The sequence below is a fragment of the Crocuta crocuta genome, unplaced genomic scaffold (assembly GCF_008692635.1).
Source record: "Crocuta crocuta isolate KB4526 unplaced genomic scaffold, BGI_CrCroc_1.0 scaffold164, whole genome shotgun sequence".
In the NCBI taxonomy this organism is placed as follows: domain Eukaryota; kingdom Metazoa; phylum Chordata; class Mammalia; order Carnivora; family Hyaenidae; genus Crocuta; species Crocuta crocuta.
In genome coordinates this window covers 4,903,265-4,917,844 of record NW_027530016.1, presented here as the reverse complement: position 1 = coordinate 4,917,844, position 14,580 = coordinate 4,903,265, and the positions used below count along the sequence as shown (strand labels likewise).

General features: G+C 38.2%; 1 protein-coding gene and 1 pseudogene across 27 annotated transcripts in view; one reads left to right on the top strand and one right to left on the bottom strand.

Moving 5' to 3' along the window:
• The window catches only part of LOC144231725 (uncharacterized), a 374,679-nt gene that overhangs the window by 92,548 nt on the left and 267,551 nt on the right, over positions 1-14,580 (top strand). The gene's annotated exons all lie outside the window — the stretch shown is intronic.
• LOC144231693 (glyceraldehyde-3-phosphate dehydrogenase pseudogene) lies at positions 1,641-2,663 on the bottom strand (annotated as a pseudogene).

Genomic DNA, 14,580 nt, shown 5'->3' with positions numbered 1-14,580 from the left:
TATAGTTTTGCCTACAAATAACAACAACAAAAAAACCCTTATTTGAGATAAATATTTCAAATAACAAGAAGATCAAAGTTACATATTTCCAAGGTTAGTTAAATCGTGAGTCCTCCAATGCCAGGGCTCTAGATTATATTCTCTGAGATATTTTCATCTTTCTCTTCATGAACATAGAATGGCTGCCATGGTGCCAAACATCATCTCTTCATTTGACAACATGCAAAGGCAGAAAAGAAATGGGGAAGGTATCTCTTCCTACTTGTGTCTATTTTTATCAGAAAGAAAAGTCTTTCCCAAGATTCCCCAGCAAACACTTTCTTCTAAGTCATGAGTCAGAACTGGGTCATATGCCCCATTCCCACCCCTTAATCAATCATAGCCAAAGGACTACCTTGCCTTGGTTAGTCTAACCATGATTCAGCCAATGGAGCCTAAGAAGGAATCCACCTACCCTGAGCACATTGCCACTCACATGAATTACTGAACAAAATCAGAATCTGTTAATAGGGAAGGGCAGGATAAATGGCTGTTGTTTAGATAACCAACAGGGTCTCCTATGCCTTACCTTTCAATTTCGTGCTTCACCCCTGAATTTGTCAGGGTTTCCTTCACAGTCCTGGTTGCTACTCTCTAATGCCAATATGAAAATACTCCACAGATTCTGCACTTTTGTAACCAATAAGGAGAAAAAAAGTATGAAAAATTTAGTGCATTTTAATCAGATAGAAAATATGTGACTCAAGTGATAAATATATGACTATTATTCTCAAATAATTATAATGTAGGGCTAAAAACAAGGCAAATTACCTTTCAATTTATATTTTCACTCTACTTCACAGAACCCTCTTCTACTGCTCTTAAAAGATGTATCACAGATCTTTATTTTCTCTTAAAAACTTCTTCTCCAAATTTCTTCATGGTCCATCTATTTTTGTGTCACAATAGTTATTTATGGATGAGAAGGATGTTCTAATTTTTTCTCTGTATTTTCTGAACTGTTCAAATACTTCCACACACAAAAAATACGTTATTTTTCTGCTATTTTCCAAATTGGTCAAATATTGTCACAAAATGTAAATCTATCTGCATAATTGGGAGTTTATATAATTGGGTAATTCATCACATTGAGGCATTCTGATTCTAAAAGTTGGATAATTGGAACCTTCTCAATAAGGAGGCTCTTTTATGTATTGTATTTTTTTTTGTTTTTTGTTTTATGTATAACAAATCTCTTGGTCCTGTTGGAAACATTTGGGGACAGAGAAGCCTATCTCTCATCTCTCACAGTCCTGGCCCATACATGTCACTTCAGCCACATTTATTTTCTTACTGCTCCTGGAATTTGGTTATTTCTTAACCCCAAGTTAAGTTGTTCTGACTCCACTAATCCCTCTTTCTGTTTTACTTTAAGGCATATGTTAACATTTATTGTTTATAGAAATTTACCTTTTTTTTTTCTGGCTAGGTACACTATACTCTATTGATGGTATGTGACAAGGTAGGGCTCCCCAAGCCCCTTCCCTTCTTCAAGGTGTCTGGGATGGAAACTGTGGAAGTTGGGAGATTCTCAATATGTTGGAGGATGAGCTGGGGTAAGGACTCCCCAGAAGATGAAGGCCTCTCTCTTCTTCTTGCTCTCAGCCTTCAGCTGGCCTTGGGCCAGCTGACTCCTTAGAGGCCATGTTAATCCATAAGGTTCACAACCTAGTTTCTGCAGCCAAATTCATTGTTATACCAGGAAATGAGCTTGACAAAGCCATTGAGAGCAGTGCCAACCCCAGCATCAAAACTGAAAAATGGGTGTCACTGTTAAAGTCATGGGAGACAAACTAGTTCACAGTATACCGCAAGATGCCCTTAAGAAGACCCTCCAATGCCTGTTTCACCACCTTCTTGATACCATCATATTTGACAGCTTTCTTCAGGCAGTAAGTCAGATCCATGACTGACACATTGGAGGTGGGGACACAGAAGGCCATGCCAGTGAGCTTCCTGTTCAGCTCAGGGACGGCCTTGCCTGTAACCTTGGCAGCACCAGTAGAAGCCAGGATGATGTTCTAGGCAGCCCCTTGGCCATAACACCACAGCTTCCCAAAGAGGCCCCCCTGGTCTTCTTGGTGTCAGTGATGGCATGGACTGTGGTCATGAGTTTCTCCATGATGCCATGTTGTCATGGATGACCTTGGCTACTGGAGGCAAGCAGTTTGTGTGCAGGACACATTGCTGACAATCTGCAGGGAATTGTCATACTTCCCATGGTTCACACCCATCACAAACATGGAGGTATCAGCAGAAAGTGGAGAAATGATGACCCCCTTGGCCCCACCTTTCAAGTGAGCCCCAGCCTTCTCCACAGTAGTGAAGACCCCAGGGGACTCCAAAACACACTTAGCACCAGCATCACCCCATTTGATGTTAGGAGGATCTCGTTTCCAGAAGATGGAGATGGGGTTTCCATTGATGAAAAGTTTCCCATTCTCACTCTTGACTGAGCTATGGAATTTGCTGTGGGTAAAATCATACTGCAGCATATAGACCGTGTAGTTCAGGCCAATGAAGGGGTCATTGATGGCAACAATATCCACTTTGCCAGAGTTAAAACCAGGCTTGGTAACCAGGTGCCCAATATGGCCAAATCCTTTTACTCCATCCTTCACCATCATGTCTCAGGGATGTGGCTGGCCCTTCACCAGAAGATGCAGCTGTCTGTCGAGCAGAGAGGAATAAAGAACCAGAAATTTACCTATTTTTTTGAAAAGTATCTCTCATTCCAAAGCATTCTTTCTACCTCATAATCCATCAAATCACATTTTCAGGTTAAAAAGAATAGTAGAAGTGACCTTGTCAACCTCTTCCATTTTGTACACTAGACAGTTTGGAATAAGGCTGTTTATGATCATGCAACTCCTTATTGCTTTGAGAGGGATTCTGCTCCCCCAAACCAGATAAGACAGGGATAGGAGAAGGGCATGGAAAGTTACTGGGAGCAACCATGAGAAAGGAGAGTAACAATCTTAACCAGAGAGTCTGGGAGTGCCAAAATGGGTGTCCAGGGTGAAGAGTATTTCCATCTAGAGACTGATGAAACTTGGGTAGCATGTTTACTTTCCCTTCAATATAGACCATCTTCTCAGCAACATGTGGATAATTTGTCCCCAGATAGCACTCAGCATTTTATACCACCACTATCCCAATTCAGTGCTGCTGGGTAATCCATTACTAAACCCTGCAGGGTAAGCAATTTTGTTTCCTGCCAAACTCATCTCAAGAAAAATAAAGCTATGTAGGAGATTCCATTATTTGTATCTCTTTTGGCAGCAGTGACTGAACTCTTATTTCAGTTGTATGTTAAGCAGTCAGGTTCAGGTAACAAAATATGCTGCCAGGATTCTCATTTGCCATCCTTTATCTGTTCTCTGCACATCAACCTCATTATCTCATCTTGATGATGAACTCCGTGAGAACCTCACTGCTTCACCCTCAGAGGAAAACTGACCTCTACTTTCTCTAGTTTTCTTCTTCAAAAATCCCCAAGCATAGTATTAATCAGAAGCACATTACTGAAAACAACAACAAAAAAAAAAACAACAAAAGAACGCAAGAGAACCTGGAGTATGCAAGACCTCAGCAGCTGCCATTCTACTTCTGGAGACCATCTTAGTAAGAAGAGCAGGTGTGGTACTGAGCAAATTAAAAATGAATTGTCCATAGCAGGCTTGCATTTGGGAGACAGTGAGGACAGGATCCCATTCAGTAACTATTTCTTTAATCTCATTATGATAGTTTTTCAGGGCTTTAAAAATATATAAGTAGATATTGGATTACATTAGCCAAATAATTGATAACAAATCTGACATAGAGAATCAAATGTAACAAATGTAAAATTAGAATAATAAAGATCAGTTACTTAAAAGGACCTTTTCATTTCAGCACAGACATGTTGTTTTGATTAAATTTGTGACATTTAGTGCAAAATGAACTTTGGATTCTTATAGTATGTCAAAAGTAACTTAAATTTATATAATTGTTTTTATATTAGTTGCATATAGATTAGTTACATTTGACATAACCTTCCAATTTTTGAATATGGATGCACACTTAACAATTTATCACTATAAATTTATAAAATTTATTTTTACAAGTATTAGAAAGCCCGACTCAAAAGAAAATTTTATCACAAATCACAAGGAGTCCTAAAGGTAGTGGTGGCTCCACCCTTGAGTGGTTTGAAATTTTCCTGACTGGTTTGGACTCTCTTGATACAGAAATAAATTTCCCTCCGTCTTCCCTCCATGCTGATCTCTATATTTCTCATTTGTTTAATGTTTACTTAGACATATCTAAAATTTTATGTACCTTTATACTGAAATTTAAAGTTAAACAGAAATGTCTATTTCTTTTTACAGTAATAGATCATACACTATTGGCTAAGGTTCTCAGTAACTGAAAACAGTGTCAAATATCATTGGTTTAAGTAGAAAGGGATTTATTAGAGAACATTAAGTACCATACAGAGTTTCTGGCAAAGCCACAGAGACAAATTCATATTATAGGCTGTCCAAAATAAAAGGAGCCAGGAGAAAGGCTCATCTACACCACAGACTATTCTAGCAGAAAACCTACTCCTGGGACTACACAATTGGGCAAGCAGAACACTGGGACTCAACACCTGATACTATACCAGAGCTGCCCCAGAAGAGCCAAATGTCCCAGCATCACTTGTTAGAGAACTGACCTTTCCATGTACAGCTGTGTCTCACACTGCTCTTCCTCATCTCTTTATGTCAGCCCAGGAGAACCTTGGCCACATTGGGAACCCAAGATTCATGTGATCTTGGGAAATACAGTTTCTGCCTTCAGTCTCATAAGGACACAGAGTCATGCTAAAAACAAAAACAAAACAAAACAAAAAAACAAAAGTTAGACCTTGAATAAGCCAACCCTAAGTATCTGTCTCAAACTCTGTACAATTTGTTGACAATTTTTTTTCTACTTAACAGCCTCATGTTTTTCTAAGTCAGTACACATGGAGCTATGTTGTGGTTAATTTTAAGTGTCAACTTGGCTAGGCTATAATACCTAGCTGTTTAATCAAACACTAAGCAGGGTGTTGCTGTGAGGGTGTTTTGTAGATGGGTTAACATCAACAATCAGTTGATTTTAAGTAAATGCAATTACTCTTGATATTGTGCATAGGGCTCATCCAATCAGTTCAAGACTTTAGACCAAAAATGAAAAAAACATCTATCATAACAAATAAAGCTCAGATGTATCACACAATAAATGTTTATTTCTTGATGATGTAAATCTGGCATGGGTGGAGCAGTCTTCGTCCATATTGTAACGATGCCATCTAGGACACAGGCCCTCCAAGACCCACAGAGCAGAGGAAGAGAGGAAGAGAAGTCACACCTCTCCCAACTGCATCTACATACCTTTCCTTTGGTCTATATTCATACACCAGAAATAACCATGTGGTCTCAAGCTAATTGCAAAGATGTTCGGGAAGTGTAGACAAGGCTATGAATACTTGCGAACACTAACAAGTTCTGCCATAAAACTTTTTACTGCAGAAGGACATTTAATTAAATCATGTTAAATGCATGTTTCTTTTAAAAAATATATTGTTGAGGTGCCTGGGTTGCTCAGTTGGTTAAGCGTCCTACTTTGGGTCAAGTCATGATCTCACGGTTCGTGGGTTCCAGCCCTGAGTCAGGCTCTGTGCTGATACCTCAGAGCCTGGAGCCCGTTTCAGGTTCTGTGTCTCCCTCTCTCTCTCTCTCTCTGCCCCTTTCCCACTCACACTCTGTCTCTCTCTGTCTTTCTCTCCACAGACAAATAAACATTAAAAAAAATTTTAATATATTGTTAACAGGAAGGGATGAAGAGGAGAGGGGAGGGAGGAAGGAAAGAAAGAAAGGATACTCTTTATACGTTATATTTCTAAATGGAATAATGGGACAAATTATATTCACATTTTAATTGATACTTAAAAAGTAATTTCTGATAGGGATACCTGGGTGGCTCAGTCGGTTAAGTGTCTGACTTTGGCTCAGGTCATGATCTCATAGTTCGAGGGCTTGAGCCCCACATCAGGCTCTGTGCTGACAGCTAGCTCAGAGCCTGTAGCCTGTTTCAGATTCTGTCTCCCTCTCTCTCTGACCCTCCCATGCTCATGCTGTCTCTCTCTCTCAGAAATAAATAAAAAAAAATTTTTTTTAAAAAGTAATTTCTGATAATATATGACAGATTCACTCCTACCAATAGTAGCAAAGCACTTGTTCTTGCATACCCTCATCATCACTAGATGTTCCTAATATTTTAAAAGTTTTCCATTCTGGTGATATTTTCAAGTTATACATTTTCCTATTAGGTTTAACATGCCTTCACATACTTACTGGGGTTTTTTTGGTTTATATTTCCCTTTCTGTAATTGCCTGTACATACAATTTGCCCATTTCTCTATTTGATGGTATGATTGTTTCTTACTTTTAGAAAATAACTTTATTTATTTTATAGGATTTGATCCTCTGTGTATTATTTTGTTGCAGATATGTTCTGCTGTTAGGTACTTTTGTTTGTTATCTCTTGCAATCTAGACTTTATTTTTATCTGCTCAAATCCATTACATTTTTCCTCTGTGACATGTCCTATTTTATGTAGGAAATGCAAACAAAACCAAAGTTATAAAATCATAGATTTTTACAGATACATTCCATTACATTTTTCTGATTAGTTTTTTCATTTATCTTAAATTTAAATTATATGAGTTAAATATCAACTTTGTTTTCTTCCAAATCAATGGTCAAATAGCTAAAAACTTTTAGTGAGTAGCTGTTTTTCCTCTACGTAATGGAGTAGACTCTCTAATGTATATTTAATTCCCATATGTACTGAAGCTTATTTGAAACCCCCTGACCAACTCTGTTGCTTTGCTTGCTTATTCCTTTTCTTAATCCACACACTTACTTCAGATTTTAAGATCTGGGATATGACAAGTCCCCATCTACTACATGTAGTTTTCAATGTTTTCTTAGCAATGTTATACTTGATTCTTTCATATGGTTGTGAATATCTGTGTTTGTCTCTCCAGTCTCATTTGACTCTCTCCACTACCCTATTCTATATCTTAGAAGGTTGGCATCTATGGCCTGCTTTACTCTGAATCTCCTGTCTGCTGCCATTGGGGTTTGGTCAAGGAGAGGCATCCACAGGAGACTGAAGGATAGTGGTGGCATTTGTTCATTCAGCTCCTTCCCAGCAGGACTACCAGTCCTCGGTGGCTTCCATCCGGTAGCCACAGTTCTCATGGGGCGGTTCCCTTCTACAGCTAGAGTTGGAACTCTGGTCACCACTTCCTCCCCTTTTCCGTTTGTTTAAGACTGATGATGTTAATGTGAGTGCAGGGCTTTACCATCTCCTACAATTTCCACTTCACCCTACCCAAACCTTTGTAAATCATCCCTTTATTAAACTTGCCTCAATTACTCCCTTTGAAATTTGGATGTGCCATCTACTTTCTGTCATGAAGTTAATCATATATAAAGAAACTGTGAATGAAACACAAGAGACACCACTGAGACTATTACTGAAACCATGTTAAATACATACACTAATTTGGGAAGGATTTATATGTTTGTTAGGAAATCTTCCCCATCAGGAACATCATCACTTTTCATTTCCACTTGTCATTCAATAAGTGTTTTTCTTTCAACATATTTTTTTAACATTCCTGTTCATATATTTCTATTGAGATTACAATGTTTTAAAATTTCCATTCTAAAAGGTTTTTGCTACTACAAAGGAATGTCATTAAACTGTATATTTATCCTGTATCCATGTAACATTGTATATCCTCTTATTATTTATAATGATTTTTTTTCTGACTCGAATTATCTTGGATACTTACAAATCATATGAAAATTATGATAATTTTATTTCTTTTTTCAAAAATATTTTTATTTATATTTGAGTGAGAGAGAGAATACGAGCTGGGAAGAAGCAGAGAGAGAGAGGGAGACACAGAATCTGAAGCAGGCTCCAGGCTCTAAGCTGTCAGCTCAAAGCCTGATGCAGGGGTCAAACTCATGAACCAGGAGATGATGACCTGAGCCGAAGTCAGACGCTTGCTTAGCCAACTGAGCCACCCAGGTGCCCCATGATAATTTAATTTCTGGTTTTCAAGTAGCGATACAACCTACTTTATTTTTTTGTTATGTTGCATGAACCAGAAATACAAAATAAATTGAAAATAATGATTTAAAAGGATCATCCCTCTCTTTTATTTGATTTTAACATCAATGACTTTGCTATTTCATCATTTATTATGATTTTTCTTCTTTTTTTCCTGGAAAACAATTTTTACCATTTTTTTCCCAATTTATTTTTTCTTNATTATTATTATTATTATTATTATTATTATTATTATTATTATTATTTTAAATACTGCTTTGATTACATTTGCAGAGATCACAGTTGGGATATTTCTGCCTATATTCACAAGTGACCTAAACTAAATTTTGTGCTATATTTTCAAATTTTTGTGTGAGGTGTTATGTTCACCTTATAAACTGAATTTTTAAAACGTTTTTCCATGCTCTGAGAAAGTCTGAATACATAGAAAATGCCTGTTTCTTGAAGGCTAATTAGAACCTAACTATAAAATCAGCCAAGCCTTATACATTTCAGTGGTAGGTTGTTAGTAAAATTTTACATACACACAACACAAAAATACATACAGCTATTGGTGTGTTCAAATACTTTGCCTCTTCTTGAGTAAATTATTTATTTTATAGATTGCTAAAAGTCATACATTCTTCACCTGCTTTTGCTTTCACTTAGTGTTCCATTCTACTCTTCATTTTGTTTTTTTAATTCTGTAGTTTTACTTTTGCTTTATAAATTTTATTATTTTATTTGCTTCCTTTTACTTTCCTCTTAAGTAGAACACTTATCTACATGTTCTCTCTCTTTTGCTAAAAATAAACTTCTAGATTATGCATTCTTAAAATTTAAGCCATATCCATCGATTTCGATAATTAGTGTTCTTATTCTTGTCAACTTCTAGATGATTTGTAATTTCACTCTTGTACCTTTCATTGATCTGGAAATTACTTTTAAAACAGTCCTAATTTAAATTGAAGTTCTTTTAATACTTGGCTAAACTTATTTTACTTATCTCATTCTTGAAGTGTTATTCTTATTTTTGTTTATATATTGTTTTGCAGCCAAATAATGAGACTTTTAAAATAGTCACATTTTGGAATTTTTTTTTGGTCAAGTACATGATAATTTTGTTGTAATTCTTACATGTTCTGTGTGAAGTTCTTTTAACAGCATTAATTTTTTGTCAATATAATCTGTCAAATTCTGGAAGAGGGATATTAAGGCCTCACTGTTCTCCTTGAATATTCTGTCACTTACCAAGTTCTTGTCTCTCAGTTCCAAATGTAGCCTTCATTGGCCTACTTGTAAAACTGGAGCTGGATGCTATAAACATTCTCCTTTGACACCTCACACAGTATTAATTAGCCTTTGTCAGCAGAGGGTGGTGGAGGGACACTGCAGGGGTAAGGAACTTCTCTTTCTAGTTCCAGCGAGCTTCCCTTTCTACCTCATGCAGGGCCTTCTCACACACACACAATGAACCCCTCAACATTCCCCAACCCTCATCCCTGCCCCCACTGGCCAGCACTACTGGGTTCCATGTAAGTTTCACAGGCACCCTAGATAACTTGTAAGCAACTCAACCACACCTCAAAGGCCACCTCCTGGCAATTTTCGTTGGCTATTCCATTAGGCTGCGCCTGCTTGCCAACTGCAGTCTGTATACCCTGATGAACTTCATCCTCCAAGGGGCTTTATTCCCATCCATTTTAATGATCTCTAAATCTTAGGCGGGAGTAAAGGGTGAAGTGAGGGAGGTAGCTCTCCCAAACTTGTTCCTCCCTTAGGTACTCAGTCTTAGCCCTAGGGACGGTGACTGTTCCCTTTATCTGCTCTTCCTGCATTTTTTAGAGCTCACTTTACTTCTTAGTAGCTAATCTCCTGTTACTAGCAAAATCTTCTTTATATTAAACTTTCCCTGTTCATATTGCAATGTGATTATTATCTACTGCCTGGAACTTTCTGATACATATGCCAGGGAGTTTTGCAGCTTTTAAAAATTCATTTATACATGTCTTTCTGATACATTTGCTGCTTTATTTTTATGCAGCATTCCTAATTTTTTTTGATATCATTATGACCATCCCTTTTTCTTTGCATTTACTATTTCTGTCGTTGACTCCTTTTATTTACAACCCTTGTGCGTGTTTTTTTTAAAATTTCATTTACATATCTTATTAAAAGCAGACAGCTGCACTTTGTTTTTTAATTGGAGAATTCAACCTATTTACATTTACTGTGAAAAGTGATTTGTTTGTTCTCATTCCCGTCTAATGTTATGTTAATTTCTTTATTATACTCTTTCTTTTTCTTATGCTTTTCTACTTCCACTGGCTTGAGCAAGTTGTATGTGTAGGACATATTTATTTTGTTTTGTATTCCAGTTTCCCCTAACAATAATTTGGAAATAGTAATGTTTCTCTATTTGCTAGTTCATTAGCGTGTACTTTAAACAGTCATATTAAAACCGGTATTTCTCTGCAGTTTTATTGAAATTAATAGTACTTTTACCATTCCCCATAATGATGGGACCTTAAGAATATTTTACTCTCATCCATTCACACCGTTTTCACATCCTAGATTTTCTGAACTACTTCAGAAATGTAATTCCGTGTTATTTTTCACTTTTCAGCTTTTTCTCAGTATACTTATTCAACAGTGATACAATTTGCAACCATTTTATTCTTATCCACATAGCTTACTAGATTCATTGCTCACCGTCCTTTCTTGTATTCTTTATTTTCCACTTGCTTTAGATCTCTATTCAAATTTACTATCATTTATGCTGGAGTACATCCTTGAGTAATTTTGAATAAGAATATGAGTAGAATACTTTGAGTTCTTACATATCCAAAAAAATCCCTCTTCTGTCATATGAATGGAACTTTTCTGAGAGTAGGATTTTATACAACACGGCTTCCTCTCCCAAAAGTTTATAAACATATTCCACCGTTGTCTAGTGTGGCATATGAGAAGTGAAAGTCAAACATTCTTTTTCCATTATATTCAAACATTTTTTATCTGTCTGAAAATGTATATTTTTTTCTCTTTCCGCAGAGGCCAGAAATTTCACAAAGATATCTCTAGATGTGTGTGGAGTTTTTGGGTTTTTTTTTCATCACTTCTGCCTGACATTTAGTAAACTCTTTTGATCTTCAGTTCAGGGAGTTGAAGATTATTGCTTTGATTATTGATTCCACTTCCATCTGCTCCTTTTTCTCCTGGAATGCTGATTATTTGCATATTACTTCTCCCTAGGAGTGTCATCCATATCTCTTATATTTTCAATCATGATTTACATTTCTTAGTATTTCTCTTTTGTGTTGAAACACAGTTCCTCCACTTAACCTTCTGATCACAAACTCAGTTTTCAGCAGTGTCGATTCTGTTTGTCGCTTTCAATGATGCAATTTCCCCAATCAGAGCCACCTGTTTCCACTTTTCAGCTGTGTTTCCGTCCTAAGCTTTGTTTGCATACTCCTGTCAAAAAGTGAGTCTCGGGGCACCTGGGTGGCTCAGTCGGTTGGGCGTCCAACTTCGGCTCAGAGCATATCTCATAGTTCGAGGGTTTGAGCCCCACATCGGGCTCTGTGCTGACACCTCAGTGCCTGGAGCCTGCTACAGATTCTGTGTCTCCCTCTCTCTCTGACCCTCCCATGTTCATGCTGTCTCTCTCTTTCTCTCAGAAATAAATAAAACGTAAAAAAAAAAATTAAAAAAAAAAAGTGAGTCTCTTCCACAAGCTTCCACCCTAGCTCTTCAACAAAGTGGGTTGTCAGGCAATGAAAGATACCGTGAGATTTTTCTCCACTAGAAGGCAGGAGGTGACAGGCCTAAATGTAGTCCTCTCCACTGGGGAGGAGGCAGGAGTCTCTTCCAGTGGTGAGAACAATCACCTCTCACCTATGTGGAAAAGGAGTAATTCTACCCTATCTGGACATTTTTCTCAGGCAACTGGTATCAGCAGGTACAGCATTTGTTCTGGGGAATGTATGGTGTCTGAAGATCAGTCCATTCTCTCTGTGTTAGTTCAAGTGCTCCACCTAAGTCAGCTATGAGACAGGGGCTTTGCCACAGATGTAGAGCCACACTGAAATGACTGGGTCCGTGGTCGCCTCATCATTGACAACAGTGATGCCCTGAACTTGCATCTTCTCATAAGTGAATCTAAGCCTCAGATGTCACAGTTGGGATCTCTTCTACCTTTTCCAGTTCTAGACTAGGCTTAGCTTAGTAATTTGGTGCCCCAGCAGAAGGGAAGTCTTGGTGATACATGCTCACGGCATTTCCCCATGTTAACATTAATCTTTCTTGCTTGGGGAAGGGTTTATTTCTTGCTACAAGGGAAATTATTCTTTTTGCACAAAAGTCAAACATTTGAGAAAGCACAATGCACTAAGAGAAAATTGTTATAATTTCCTATGCCATTCCTTTCTACCCCACCCCAGCCCCAATCACCATGAGCAACTGGGTATGATTTTTCTTCAGGTTTTCTATCTGTGTTTATACTAGTATGGTAAGTATACAATTGGTAGTCAAAATTCTAAGCAAATTTTCTTCATTTTTATAATCCATTCATACCTGGCTCTGAAATCTTAGTTTACCTAATGTGAACATATTACTCAGATCAATTTCAGGATTTCTCACAATCCAGTACAGTGATTTCTTGATGGTTCAGGTTTATGGATCTGTTACACCCTAGCTTTATCTTCATTTCCGGAATTTTCTCTACATATAGAGAAAAACCTGTTCCCTGACTTGTCTACATTCTTATAGTCTCCTGCCCAATAGGGTTAGTGAGTGTATTAGTCAGGTTTCTCCACCAAAACAGAACCAGTTGAATATAAAGAGATATATAAGAGGATATTTATTATAGGAATCTGCTCATGCAGTTACAGAGGCAAAGAAGGTACATGATCTGACATGTGCCAGCTAGAGACCTGAAAAACTGTTAGTGTAATTCAGTCCAAGTCTGAAGGCCTAGGAATTGAGAGTCTGATGATGGAAGTCCTAGTCTGCGTCCAAAAGCCTAAGAAACAGGAGGGCCTGTTTCTAAGGGCAGGAGAAGATGGATGTCTCAGCTCAAGCAGAGAGAGTAAAATTGCCTTTCCTTCATCTTTTTGTTCTATTCAGGCCTTCAACAGATTGGATGATGGCCACCCACACTGGGGAGGACCATCTGCTTTACTTAGTTCACCAACTGAAACATTACTTTCTTCCAGAAACATCTTCACAGACACACTCAGAAGTAATGTTTTACCAGCTAGCTGGGCATCCTGTAGCCCTGTCAAGTTGACACAGAAAATTAACCATCCTAAGAAAAAAGGGATTATTTTTACTCTTGGGCCATTGTTAGGACTCTATAGATAGGCCCTTCCAATCCATGCCCACACTTGCTAGAGCTTCCTCAAGCTTTCCGCCCAGTTGCTGTTCCCAGAGTATGGCTTCTTGGAGATTTCCACCACATGTGCTGACTATCTATGACCTGGGGTGTCCTGTCCTCTCCACTACTATGTGGTTGTAATTTCCCCCTCACCTTACATTTCTTCAAATATATGCAGGTCTCTTGGACCTGCTCCTCCACTACTTCTCCATTATCTTTTGTGGGAAATAGGTTCTACTTACATAAATGGGTTAGAAAAAAGCTGAGGGTAGAAAGCTGCCACCACGGGGTGAAAACACCCGAGGTTAGCTAGCGAGATATTGTAATAGGATCACGAGTAACTCGTTATATCACCTGCAAGAAATTACTTTCCATCTGATGCCAATATACTGTTGTGCTTTGGTCCTGAACGCCATTTGCCCCCCAGACCCTTTGCTTCTTACAGACCCCTACTTCTCCTGTCTCCACACAAGTTACTCATTACTATCTGAGTGTTTTCTCCATGTTCACGTGTGGAAGATCTCGTTTTCTTCCCACTCACCACGTGGGTAATACCTTGTGTTTTCTTCACATTCGCCACGTGTGGAAGATCTTGTTTTCTTCACATTCACCACGTGGGTAATATCCTGTGAGCTCTATAAATACAAAGGTGAAGGCCCTGTTTTGGGTTCTTATCTCCTCCCAGTCTTGAGCCTCTTGTTATCCAGTTCTGTGTCCGCCTTTTTGTCACTACAAGAGAGAACTCCAGACTCATAGTCTGTGACACCTTTGACCGCAGATGTCTTTTGGAAGCCAGAGGAAATGTTTTCCTGTCTCTGACCTCTCCTATCTCCACATGCCGCACAGCATTTCTTCTGCTCTTTGATACCTTTTGGTCTGGAGTGCTTCAACTAACTTCCCACCCAAAGAATTCTACAGCTTTTCCTAATCTTAGATCTTTAAGTCTTCTCAAGCAACAAGGGAAAATCTGGTTTTCTTCTCTTTCCTTCTATTGAACATATGTTGGGGGGTGAGCGGGTGTTGGAAGG